This window comes from Sphaeramia orbicularis, chromosome 11 (genome assembly GCF_902148855.1).
Source record: "Sphaeramia orbicularis chromosome 11, fSphaOr1.1, whole genome shotgun sequence".
Taxonomy (NCBI): Eukaryota; Metazoa; Chordata; class Actinopteri; order Kurtiformes; family Apogonidae; genus Sphaeramia; species Sphaeramia orbicularis.
The window spans coordinates 55,197,850-55,210,477 of NC_043967.1; the positions used below are offsets into that span (position 1 = coordinate 55,197,850).

The window sequence follows — 12,628 nt, forward strand, 5'->3', positions numbered from 1 at the left end:
CATATTTCAAGAATAAAGTCGTAATAGTATGAGAATAACGTCGTAATTTAAAAACAGGTGGGAAAAATATGATTTACCAGAATAAAGTTGTATCCACTTGTCGCATAGTGGAGAACTGGGAACATTTTGTGAGGTTCTACTTTAATACGTGTTTAATACGGAGCCTATTAGCCCCGTCCACCATCAACACATTAGCATTAGTCGAAGGACTTTGAAGACAGTTCGCAAGTCGGAGCAAATGACCTCTTTAGGGGAGGAGGAGCTGACTGGAAGTGTTCGACTGCAAGGCTAGCGCTAACCCCCCCCATTCAATCCAGACTGTTACGTACTGCAGGCTTTTATTTTGAAGGTCAGCTGCAGTTTCAGATGTGCACTTGAGTTGAAATGTAAATTTCTGCCAGATGATTGGAGTTGACGTTAAACCAACATGAGAGCTGAAGGAGTCAACCTGTAAACAGGTCAAAGGACGTCCAACTGCACACGTCAAATAAAGGAATCAGAGCTGAAGTCCAACCCACCAATCAGAAGGGTTTCACACGTGTGACATCACCGGTTTGATCCGTTTAAGGCTCTCGTTATAAACTAAACCGAAAAAGTCCAAACAGAGAATAAAAATGTCCAGAAGCTGAATTAAAGCGTAAACGCTGAAAGTCTGAGTGAAGAAGCAGAGTTAGTGGAAGTGGTTGAAGCTGAAGGTGGAGGAAGTTTGAAGGAGTTTTTTTTATTCATTTTAACGGTTAAAAAAATGAAAACGGTAAAGGCTGAAAGTTGTAGAAAAGTATAAAAGGTGAAAGTACGAAAAACAATTGCAACAGTTCGCAGAAACAGCAGAATATTTGCTGAAACTCGAAGGATTAGCGAATGAAAAAACGTACATAATGAAGTGTGCAGACGATGGGTGGATGGTGCACTACTCGTATTTATTTTTTATTGTGTTTTTTGCTAAAATAACAGTATTACTGCGCTGAAGGGTTCTTCAGATGCTGAAGTCCACACATAAGCTACTGCTGCCTTTATCAGGATGAACCTTCTACGGTGTCAGACTAAAACCAGACCTGGTTCAGTCATGTGACCTGAGAGATGGAACGCTATAAAAAATTTCATATCATGGTTATTTTGTTCGGAATTATCACTAGGGCTGTTTATCGGCAAGAAAGTGGTGATACGATACAAATCACAATACTAGGATCACAATACGATATATCACAATATATCATGATACTGTTAAAAAGACAATTTTATGTTTGTTTCTTTTTTATTTAAATGATTATTTCCTGGAAGAACTGAATTCCAGCAGAAATCTGCACAAATCCTAAACACATTTGTATTTGATCCCAACAGGATCTAATGTTCTATCAGCAAATGTTCAAACTATGTTCAAACTGAAATTGTGTTTTCCAGACATTCCAGTTTCAGATCCTGTTCAAATGTTCAGATTCTATTAGTTCACAACTAACATCAGAACAGGATTTGAGTTCAATCCAAACTAAGGAACGAACATTATTGAATAAAAAAGTGATAAATAAGAATAAATAAAATATAAACAAAAAAGAAAAATTCACCTCCACAATATCTGCATTTGAATAAATATCTAAAAATATACATACAGTACTTTTTAATATCCATACAGTATTGTGAGAATAGAATAGAATAGAATAATCTTTGTCATCGTCCAATACAAACGACAAAATTCAAAGTGCAAACCTTTAAAGTGCATTTAAAAACACAAATAAATATAAAAGCAACACACACCAACTGAACCAACAAGTATAAGAACATTATAAAAAAACTGTCAGATTAAAATAAGAGTAAAATTATTTGTGTACTAAATTCAGTACACAAATAGCATTAGCATAAAACCAGTTGTTGAGTGTGTTGTCGTTTTTCGCCCTCTGTGGCGCCTGTCTGATGGCAGCAGGTGATGACCAGGGGGCGGGGCCTTCCAGAGGCAACGACAGCTGTGCAGTTCACTGAGGGAAGGCGCATACAGGAATGTGAAATGAAATATCGCAATTTACTGCAGAACCGATATTTTCTTACTCCACTAATTATCACGCTTATTATTATTATTATTATTATTATTATTATTATTATTATTATTATTATTATTATTATTATCACAGTATTGTTGAAATGTCCTCAGCATGTTCAAAATGTACTTGTACACACACTGAAAGACTTTAACCAAGTTTTATTCGGAAAAAAAACAAAACAAAATAGTCGGTACAATGTCTTTTCTGTATCAAACATTCAAATATTAACATGTCAACGTCAAACATACAAATGTGCGTTAAAGATGGAACCTTATGGACAGAAGACAGAACTGGAACACGGTTTTAATAATAATTAGAATTTAAACTGTACTTCTAACCATCAGGAGTTTTACCAGTTTATGGTTTTACTGGTATTCGTTCCATGGCTGTGACGTCCTGGTGTCTCTGGTATTAGACTGCCACCTACTGACACTTTGGTTTTATGTATATCAGTGCTACTTTACTTTAGGAACTATTTAAATGTTTCTGTTTAGACTTAACATCGTGACGCTACGACTCCTCAGACACAGAATATGGCTTCGTTCGGCACCGTTTGCTTTTTTTTTTGCATCAGTCGTATTTTACCGCACTTTAACAGAACTGAGTATTCACTTTTATGTCAAAGTTTCAAAGTTTTTTGGTTAATTTTTTCACTTTTTTTTTTTTTTTGGAACTCACTTTTTATTGTTTTTTCTTTCTTTTCACCCGTTAAACATTTTACAGTACAACAGGAGAGAGTTATAAGAAAATATACCAATAAAAATATAAAATCAAATGTAAAAAAACAGAAAAAAAAAAACACATTCAACAAAAAAATGGTTTTCACTCATTTTTTAACTCACTTTTTATTGTTTTTTTTGTTTGTTTTTTTTTTTGCTGTTTTTCTTTGTTTTTTACATTTCATTTTCATATTTTTATTGATATATTTTCTGATTACTATATCCTGTTGTACTGCAAAATATTTAATGAGTGAAAAGAAAGAAAAAACAAAACACATTCAACAAAAAAAAAGGTTTTCACTTTTTTTGGAACTCACTTTTTATTGTTTTTTCTTTCTTTTCACCCGTTAAACATTTTACAGTACAACAGGAGAGAGTTATAAGAAAATATACCAATAAAAATATAAAATCAAATGTAAAAAAAACAGAAAAAAAAAACAAACACATTCAACAAAAAAACGGTTTTCACTCATTTTTTAACTCACTTTTTGTTTTTTGTTTTTTTTTTTGCTGTTTTTTCTTTGTTTTTTGCATTTGATTTTCGTATTTTTATTGATATATGTTCTTATTACTATATCCTGTTGTACTGCAAAATATTTAATGAGTGAAAAGAAAGAAAAAACAAAACACATTCAACAAAAAAAGGTTTTCACTCATTTTTTTAACTCACTTTTTATTTTTTTTATTTTTGCTGTTTTTTCTTTGTTTTTTACATTTGATTTTCATATTTTTATTGATATATTTTCTTATTACTATATCCTGTTGTACTGCAAAATATTTAATGAGTGAAAAGAAAGAAAAAAAACACATTCAACAAAAAAAGGTTTTCACTCATTTTTTTTGTAACTCACTTTTTATTGTTTCTTTCTTTTCACCCGTTAAACATTTTACAGTGATACAACAGGATATAGTTATAAGAAAATATACCAATAAAAATATGAAAATCAAATGTAAAAAAAAACACATTCAACAAAAAACAAGGTTTTCACTCATTTTTTTGTAACTCATTTTTTATTGGGTTTTTTTGCTGTTTTTTCTTTGTTTTTTTACATTTGATTTTCATATTTTTATAGATATATTTTCTTACAACTATATCCTGTAGTATCACTGTAAAATGTTTAATGACTGAGAAGAAAGAAAAAACAAAACACATTCAACATAAAAAAAGGTTTTCACTCATTTTTTTGTAACTCACTCTTTATTGTTTCTTTCTTTTCACCCGTTAAACATTTTACAGTGATACAACAGGATATAGTTCTAAGAAAATATACCAATAAAAATATGAAAATTAAATGTTAAAAAAAAAAAAAAAAAAAAAACAGCAAAAAAACCCTCCAAAAACGTTCAATAACAAAAAAAAAAGTTCTCATTTTTGCATGTTTTGTCATTTATAAATCTTACGTTTAAAAGATCATTGTGAATTAATGTATTATACTTTTTACATTTTACTCCAAATCCAGACTATCTGGGTGAGTTTATTCTTCCCTAAAGGTTTTTTTTAATCACTATTTATTATAATTTTGGCTTTTAAAGCTACTTTCATGCACTTTTTAAATTTCCCCTCAAGGACAAAAAACATGTTGAATTGATTTTATCCTTTGCTCTTTTTCAGTATTGCCTTAAATTTACAATTATATTTATATTATATTTACAATCGAATACACCTTTATTATCACTGTTACACTTTTTTTTTCTGTACTGAACAAATCAAATTGAAAACTGAGTAAAATGAAGAAAATGTGACTTTCCGTCCAGTCTGTCATTAACGGAGCATGAAGCCGGTCTGTCCATCCGACCACTGTGGTCGAAGACGACAGAAAACACTGAGGAAGTTCCATGGAAGTGAAGCGGACTCAGACAAACTCATATTTCCATGTTTTTATTAAAGCACCTTCTGTTTTTTAAGCTTTTGTTGTAATTGATGTTGTCGAACGTCAATAAAAACGTCCTGTCGTTCTTTGTGGTGCAGGTGTTTTTATTTCTGTTGAAAACATTATGAACGGGTTTTTTTTTTTCCAGCTGCTGAAATACTGGGAAAAAAAAAAAAAGCTTCATCTTTAAAACAAATGATCAAACTGTTTTTCATTCTTCTGTTACAGTTTGGGTCAAATGTAGAAAATTCGTTGAATGTTTAAAGTTGAAAATATTCAACTGTTTGTGCATTTTACATCCTGTTCGAACACAGTGCTTCTATAAAGTATGTTTAAAAGCTCTTTGTGAATCACTGCATTAGGTTTTTATTTACGTTTTACTCCAAATCCAGACTATCTGGGTGAGTTTATTCTTCCCTAAAGGTTTTTTTTAAATCACCATTTATTTTAATATTGCCTTTTAAAGCTACGTTCATGCACTTCTTCAATTTCCTTTCGGGGTTAAATAATGTGTGTTGAACTGATTTTATCTTTTGCTCTTTTTCAGTTTTGCCTTAAAAAAATAAAAACGTCCTGTCGTTCTTTGTGGTGCAGGTGTTTTTATTTCTGCTGAAAACATTATGAACAGGTTTTTTTTTCAGCTGCTGAAATACTGGAAAAAAAGGCTTCATCTTTATACATAATGAACTCCAAATTCTTCTCTTAGTTTTAGTGAAAAAACTTACATTAAATTATGAAAATATTAACATTTACAAAGTATCCTTCAACAATAAAATGTGAAAAACCTGAACTTTTGAAAGTGAAGTTTGAACATTATTCTTCCTGTTCCCTTCCATGCATGAATTATGAGAACATTAGACGATATTTTTTTCTTGAGTGTTTTTATTCATCTTTAGGCATGAAAAAAACAATGCAATTGAAATTTTTATGTCACTATTTTTTATGGAGTTACAAAAATGTGCACTCAACTGGACACCATTTTGTTTTATTATTATTTAAAGGGCTCATATTTGTCTAAACCCACTTTTTTCTTAGTCTGTGCTTCATTTCTTTGTGTATTTGGACCCTCATAGTTCAGACAGTTTGAATTTGAACCCTCCAGCTGCTGCAGAACCATCTTTACATTCATTTGGGCAAAAATTGAGTGGATTTCTACGACCTGTTTGAATTCCTGCTTAATTTCACTGCAAAAATCAAAATCTTACCAAATGTATTTTTCTCATTTTTAGTCAAAATATCTCATCACATTTAAAATAAGACATAATCACCTAAAGTGAGATATAAGAACTTGAAAGATTAAAAAAAATCTTATTTCAAGACATCTTTTTTTTTTTTATATAATTTTTTTTTTTTTAATTATACATTGACATAAACATGTACTTAGACATAAGGAACCACACACACACACAAAATATATACAACAAACCTACAGACCTATTAAACAGAAAAAAAGGGAAAAAAAAAACCAAAATAATATTATCAACTCCTCTTCACAATGCTCAGGGCTGATTAAGAGTTTAATTTTTGAAGCAAAGAAACATTTAAAACCCATCATCATAAAGTGATAAACTGTGTGAAAACTATGACATAAAACATGTTTAATGCTGTTAACGCTCACATTTGAACATACTCTGAAGTAGTTTTTACTCACTTCATGGAGAGAGATGAAAAAAAAAACAACTTTTTGTTAAAGAAAAGTGTTAATTACAGTAAAAACATTTAGCAGTTGATTTCCACTCACATGTTAGTTCAGATCAGATTTATTTAGAACAGGAACGTTACAGTAATGCTCTGAATGTCAGTGTATTATTATGGGATGGTGCATTAGTGTCCACTGTGGCTGATCTGGAACTAAAACAACCAAACCCATGAATGTACAAGAGAACAGCTGGAGAAGAACTGACCACTGGACTGACCACTGGACTGACCAGTATGCATGAAAGGGTTAATGTAATATGTAACTGTAATGTAATATTAGGTTTTTCACATTAAACTATGAAAACTTGGAGTCATTATTTCTGGGTCATGATGCTGTTATTTTAGTTGACATCACATTGTATTTGTGCTTTTTAAAGTCATCCTGTGGGCCCGACTGGAACCTTTGGGGGTCCGGATTTGGGCCCCGGGCCGCATGTTTGACCCCCCTGTATTAAATGGTGTTTCCTGGAGTTAAGTCCTAAATATTGCGGAGCTGCCATTGTGCTGTGACAGTTGATTGGTTCTATGACATTTAAAGGAGCAGTTTGAGTCCAGCCTTCAGAGCGGTCATTTACTGACGGTCCCTAAGGCCACGGCTTTGGACTGTCCAGTGAATGTCCAACCCACTGCCACCTTCACCTGGGCTGAACAAAACACTGGCTTTGCATTGTTTTTTTTATTGGAATTTCAAACATAGTTGGCAGAACAACTTTAGCAGGTAAACAAGGAAGAGGAACCTGGAAGATGTGACCAGGTCAGACCACGACGGCTGAGATGAACAACAGCAGAGAGTCCAGGACGAAGGAGCTCCTGCCGAACGTCATCAGCTGAAAACACATGTAATAAACCATATAAAACCATCACAGCACAAACAAAACTTTACACACAAACAAATGCAACCATTTCCACTCAGTTTTGAGGAGGTGGGGGGGGGGGGGTTGTGTGATGTCATCAGCTGAAAATAAATCTTGTAATATCTATAAAACCATAAAAAAAAATAACTATAACATCTCAAAATGTAATTACATATTTTGAACATGACATTCATAATTTAGAATTTCTTGTATTTTTTATTGTTTTATTTGGAAAATTTCATACACACAAAAATAAACATATCAAAAACACACCCAAAGTTTAAAATCTTCCTGATGGAATTTGAAAAATATATTTAACAAAAAAAAAACAAAAAACACTAGCACCCTGGGAATTTATTTTTAAAAAAAAATTCTTTAAAATAAACTGAACTCTCTGATATATTTATTTATTTTTGTTAGATATGTTGTTTTTTTTAAACTGTTATTTGTCTGTTTTGCTCTGTGTCTTTAAATCTGTTCATTTTTAGGCCTGAGCTCAGACATACATGTCGGCGATGGCCTATTAAAATCACATGGTTCCATTATTTTTTTTTTTCTTTCACCTCTTTGAACGTGAATTTGACCCCCTGAACATTAACGAAAAGTCAATTTTATTTTGACCAAAAATTCAAGCCCGGCGAAAATTTTTTTTATTTGAAGTCGCCAACAAAAAATATCGCAAAATGACTCGGTAGCGCCCCCTCAAAAATCAAAATACATTACGCAGATGGGAGCCCTCCCCAAATTTTTTTCACATACAAACATGAAACTTGGTCCAGACAGCCCATGGTCGGACGAGTAAAAAATGACATTATGGCCCCGCCCTAAACCCAACAGGAAGTCGGCCATATTGGGTGGAGGTGTGGACCTGTAAAATCCCCCCCCTCATCCTTTCATCATCTCCTCCTAGGGTTTACATCCAATTTGGACCAAACTGGGGGAAAATCACCTGAACACATGTGTGATCAAAAGTGATCACCTACAGTTTTGATCAAATGTTGGGCGTGGCTGTGACGAGGTCACGATGAAGTGGTCATTTTCACAATTATAACATTATGCTTATCTCGCAGAATGTCGGATCCAGCCGACGATACGCTGTCCTCTCACTGTCGGTGTCCTCGGCGGTCACGTGGGAGGGTGAGGGTCTTAACACCGCTTGCGGTTTTAATTTTATCTTAAATTTATTTGTTCAAAATGCTTTTTCTTTTTGACATCTTGATGTTTGTTCAAAATGTATGTCTTGTTTACCTAAATATTTTCAATAAAGTTGAGAAAAAAAAGTCTATAAAACCATACCAGCACAAACAAACGCAGCCATTTCTGCTCACTTTAGAGCACAGGTGTCAAACATGCGGCCTGGGGCCAAAACCGGCCCGCCAAAGGTTCCGATCCGGCCCACAGGATGAATTTGCAAAGTGCAAGTTAGGGATCAAACTCAAAAATAATATCATTAGAACCTATAAATAATGACAACACCATTTTTTCCATTGATTTAGTGCAAAAAACAGTAAATTATTTTTATGTTTATGTTTATGTTTACACATTTGGCAGACGCTTTTTTCCAAAGCGACTTACAGGGAAAACCAATTAAATCACTCAATCAATCAAATTTTATTTATATAGCGCCAGATCACAAAAAGTTCTCTCATGACACTTTATATATAGAGTTGGTTCAAACCAGACTGAAGCCAATTTACAGAAACCAACAGAATCCTCCAGGAGCAAACACTAGTGATGGAGACAGTGGAAGGAGAAACTTTAACAGCAGAAACCTGGAGCAGAACCAGACTGAGGAGGACGGACGAGTGACAGGAGCAGCTGGGGTTAAAGAGAGAGAGGAAAGAAAGAGAGAAAGAGAGAGAGCGATAGAGATAGAGACTGGGGGAGAGGGGGAGAAGGGGGGAGTAGGGGGAGACACATGGAGGCGGTTGAGGATAAGTGAGTGGTGATGATGAGGGCAGGAGAGAGGCAGGACCACCGCAGCAGGTCCAGAGATAATCGTGAAAGAATCTGTGGTTGTCCTGGAAAAACCTTATTAGAATATTTAAAATGGAATGTTTGAAAGTGCTAGGACAGGAGGTGCTCTCGGAAGAGCTGGGTCTTCAGGAGCTTCTTGAAGATAGGCAGGGATGACTCTGTTCTTGTAGCACTTGGTAGAGCATTCCACCAACGTGGAACGACCCATGAAAAAATGCCTGGATTGTCTTGTACAAGGTCTGGGGACCACCAGACTACGTTCCCCAGACGAGCGGAGTGGTCGTGGGGCGACATAAGCTTTTATTAGTGCACCTAAGTAGACAGGAGCAGACCCACGGAGAATTTTGTAGGCTAGGATTAAAGATTTGAATTTGATGTGGGCAGCTATGGGTAGACCAGTGGAACTCAATGAGTAAGGGGGTGACATGTGCCCTTTTAGGCTGATTGAAGACCAGACGCGCTGCTGCATTCTGGACCATCTGTAGTGGTTTGACAACACAAGCTGGGAGGCCCGTTAGAAGAGCACTGCAGTAGTCAAGACGGGAGATAACCATAGTCTGCACCAGGAGCTGGGTGGAGATAACCATAGTCTGCACCAGGAGCTGGGTGGCCTGTTGGGTTAGGTATGGCCTGATCTTTCTTAGGTTGAACAGAGTGAAACGGCATGATCGGGTGACAGAGGCAACGTGATCCGTGAAGGTCAACTGATTATCAATCATGACTCCCAAGTTACGTACTACACTGGTAGGAGCCAGAGGTATGGAGTCAGTAGTGATGGAGATGTCCTGCTGTATGGTTGGCTTAGCTGGGAAGACCAGCAGTTCAGTTTTGGACAGGTTCAGCTGAAGGTGATGGGCTTTCATCCATGCAGATATGTCAGAGAGACAATCTGAGATCCGCACTGAGACTGTGGAGTCATCAGGTGGGAATGACAGATAGAGCTGGGTATCATCAGCATAGCAATGATATGAGAAGCCGTGTGAGTGGATGATCTGACCGAGTGAGGTGGTGTATATGGCAAAAAGGAGGGGGCCCAACACAGAGCCTTGGGGGACCCCCGTGGTGAGGCGGTGAACTGCTGATGTGTGCCCTAGCCAGGACACACTGAAGGACCGACCAGTAAGGTAAGATTGAAACCAGGAGTGTGCGTGGCCTGTGATGCCCATGTTCCAGAGTATGGATAACAGGACATCATGATTGACAGTGTCAAATGCTGCTGATAAGTCCAGTAGAATGAGTACTGAAGACTTGGCTGCTGCTCTAGCCTCTTTCAAGGCTTCTGTCACAGACAACAGAGCCGTTTCAGTGGAGTGGCCGATTTTGAAGCCAGATTGGTTGATGTCCAGGAGGTTATTTTGGGAGAGGAATTCTGTGACCTGTTTGAAAACCACCCTTTCGATGGTCTTAGAAAGGTATGGGAGGAGTGAGACTGGTCGATAATTCTCCACTTGAGTGGGGGTGAGGGAAGGTTTTTTGAGTAGTGGTGTTACCTGCGCTTGTTTAAATACTGTAGGAAATGTTCCTGAAGTCAGTGAAGCATTCATCACATGTGTGATTAGTGCTGTGATAGTAGGGGCTACAGACTGTAAGAGGTTGGATGGAATAGGGTCCAACAGGCATGTTGTAGGACGGCTAGAGGAAAGGAGTTTAGACACCTCGTTCTCTGTGATGGGAGTAAATGAGGGGAATGACGCAGTTGGGCTTTTGTCAGTTGAGTTAGTAGTACCCATAGTCAGGAGAGAAGAAGCAATGTGTGATGATGATGATGATGTTGAAGAAGGAGGCGTGCAGTCTATGGGTGGATCAGTGAACTGACTGCTGATAGTAGACACTTTATTTGTGAAAAATGAAGCAAAATCATCTGCTGTCAGATTAGTAGTGGGCGGTGGAGGTGGAGGGTTGAGTAGTGTTTTAAAGGTTGAGAATAGTTTCTTGGTGTCGGTGGCAGAATGAATTTTGTTATTATAGTAAACCTTCTTCGCAGCAGTGACACTGGATGAGAAGGATACCAACAGTGACTGGAATGTGATCAGGTCAGAAGAGCTTTTTGTTTTGTGCCATTTTCTCTCTGCGGCTCTGAGGTTGGTACGCAGCGACCGAAGGTTATCATTGAGCCATGGGTGGGACTGGGAGGATGGAGCGGGTCTAGTAGATAGAGGGCACAGATTATCCAGACAGGAGCTAAGTGTAGAGCACAGAGACTCAGTGGCATCATTAACCTCTAAGGAGGAAAAAGTGCTGGGGGGAGGGAGAGCGGAGGCTACGACAGTGGAGAAGTGGGTGGGGGACAGACCATGGGGGAGGGAGCAGAGTGTTTTTCAGGGAGAGACACACTGAACTGAATGAAATAGTGGTCAGACAGGTGTACAGGTGTGACTGTGAGGGCATCTGTGATGCAGTTTCAGGTGAAAATGAGATGGAGCTCTTTACCAGCTTTGTGGGTTGGAGGACTGCAAACCCGCTGTAGCTCAAAAGAGAGTATTAGTGACATGAAATCTGAGAAGCTGGGATTGTCTAAGTGGATGTTCATGTCACCGAGGACTAGCATGGGGCAGTCATGCTCTGGGATGGAGGAAAGCAGAGTGTCAAGCTCATCAGGAAAATCACCCAGTTGCCCTGGTGGACGATAAATGACAATTATGTAAAGTTTGACTGGTGCTGTCACTAGGATGGCATGGTATTCAAAGGAGTTGTATTTGACTGAAGGTAGGAGTTGATTGTATTTCCATTTGTTGGAAATTAACAGACCCACACCACCTCCTCGTCCAGATGGACGAGAGGTATGAGAGAATGTGTGGCTGATAGAAAGTGCGGCTGGGGTTGCATTGTTTTCAGGTTTAATCCAGGTTTCAGTGAGAGCCAGGATGTCCAGTGTGTGATGGTTGGCATAGGCAGCAATAAAATCTGCTTTGTTCACTGCAGATTGGCAATTCCATAACCCTACAGAGAAGGACGCACCAATGACTGTGGTGTATATTAATGGGCGGAGATTGGTGATATTACGATGCCTTTTAGCAGTGTGAAACCCCATACGTGAACCGAAAATAACAGGAATAGGATGGTGACCAGTAGAGAGATTGTTCCTCAAAGGTGAGCTGGTGTGAGTGAGGGGTGTAGCTGTCATTAGTGAGGGGCTGGGAGAGGAGGAGAGATCAGCTGGGGTGGTATTCAGTCTGACTACAGACTGTACAGGAGACTCTGAACGTGGTGATGTTTGATGTGACCAGCAGGGGGAGCAGGTGACTGCAGCAGAAGAGGGAGGGCATAGTCACATAGGTGTGGGAGTGGTTTTAGTCAGGACAGCAGGTTGGATGTTTTGAGCCCAGACCCTCCTGCCCAGTCTAGAGGGGTGGACACCATCGGACTTGTAAAAGGAGGAGCGGTTCCAGAACAGATTAAAGTTCTCAATAAAACTGAAGCCGTTCAGAGCAGAGGTGGACTGGAGCCAGGTGTTCAGGCTGAGGAGTCGGCTGAAA

At 37.6% G+C, this 12,628-nt stretch overlaps 1 protein-coding gene across 4 annotated transcripts in view; it reads left to right on the plus strand.

Moving 5' to 3' along the window:
• LOC115428709 (major histocompatibility complex class I-related gene protein-like) overlaps positions 1-12,628 on the plus strand; it is a 64,016-nt gene that overhangs the window by 27,649 nt on the left and 23,739 nt on the right. The window lies entirely within an intron of this gene.